Source organism: Dipodomys ordii, unplaced genomic scaffold, assembly GCF_000151885.1.
Source record: "Dipodomys ordii isolate 6190 unplaced genomic scaffold, Dord_2.0 Scaffold111, whole genome shotgun sequence".
NCBI lineage: Eukaryota > Metazoa > Chordata > Mammalia > Rodentia > Heteromyidae > Dipodomys > Dipodomys ordii.
Window position 1 is genome coordinate 6949443 of NW_012267327.1, and position 841 is coordinate 6950283.

The 841-nt window shown below is 50.8% G+C and overlaps 1 protein-coding gene across 3 annotated transcripts in view; it reads right to left on the reverse strand.

Annotated features, from left to right (window-relative positions):
* Naa50 (N(alpha)-acetyltransferase 50, NatE catalytic subunit) overlaps positions 1 to 841 on the reverse strand; it is a 20485-nt gene that overhangs the window by 18732 nt on the left and 912 nt on the right. The window lies entirely within an intron of this gene.

Consider the following 841-nt stretch of genomic DNA (forward strand, 5'->3'; position numbering starts at 1 on the left):
AGCCGGAAGCGGCACCATGGCTTAAGTGGTAGAGCGGTAGCTACCTTGAGCTGAAGAGCTGAGGGACAGTGCCCAGGCCTAGAGTTCAGGCCCCACGACCGGACCCAAAAAAACAAAAAAAAACTCAGGAATCTCCGAAAGCTCTTTTGGTTAACATTACTTAACTGATCAGGGGGGGAGGAGGGGTGTTCATTTTTAACTTCACACAAAAGTACTCAATCTCAGAAAGCTTCTAACGGTTAAAACCCTTCCATTTCTTTCTCTGGTAAAGAAACACTTTCATTCACCCGAAAACAGTTACACCAAAATTTCTTCCTAGAGGGAAACTGCAAGATCATAAGTATGTCAATGAAGTGCAGAAAACATTGTAACCCAGAATCCCCTTCACGCCACTCTGGGGCAATACAAACTCCTGAAGCAATAGCTCCACCTACTGATCCTCAATACTTCCTTAAACATTTTGGCACCCCAACTCCGAACAGGGCTACAGCTCATCCCCCCCCCCCACTCGCTCTGCCCAACCCTGATCTAGTTGAGTCACTAGCCCTTTAATATCCATTCCTGTGCTTTTAATTCCGATTCCTTATCCCTCCAGAAGGTTCTCTACCCCCCCAACAGCCCCCCCCTTAACATCCCCGACAAGTTGGGAACGTACGTGAAAAGGTGTCCAAAGATTGCAGATCCTGACCCTGGATCTGGGTATGAGCACAACTCGACTACAGTTGGTGGCCCAGGCGGCCGTCCGCTCCGGGGTTTACAGCTCCGAGCGTCTCACAAAAGCTTCTCCCCGTTGCCCCACTCAGCACACGGTCGGCCTCGGGGCTCCAGTCCGGGGCTCCGC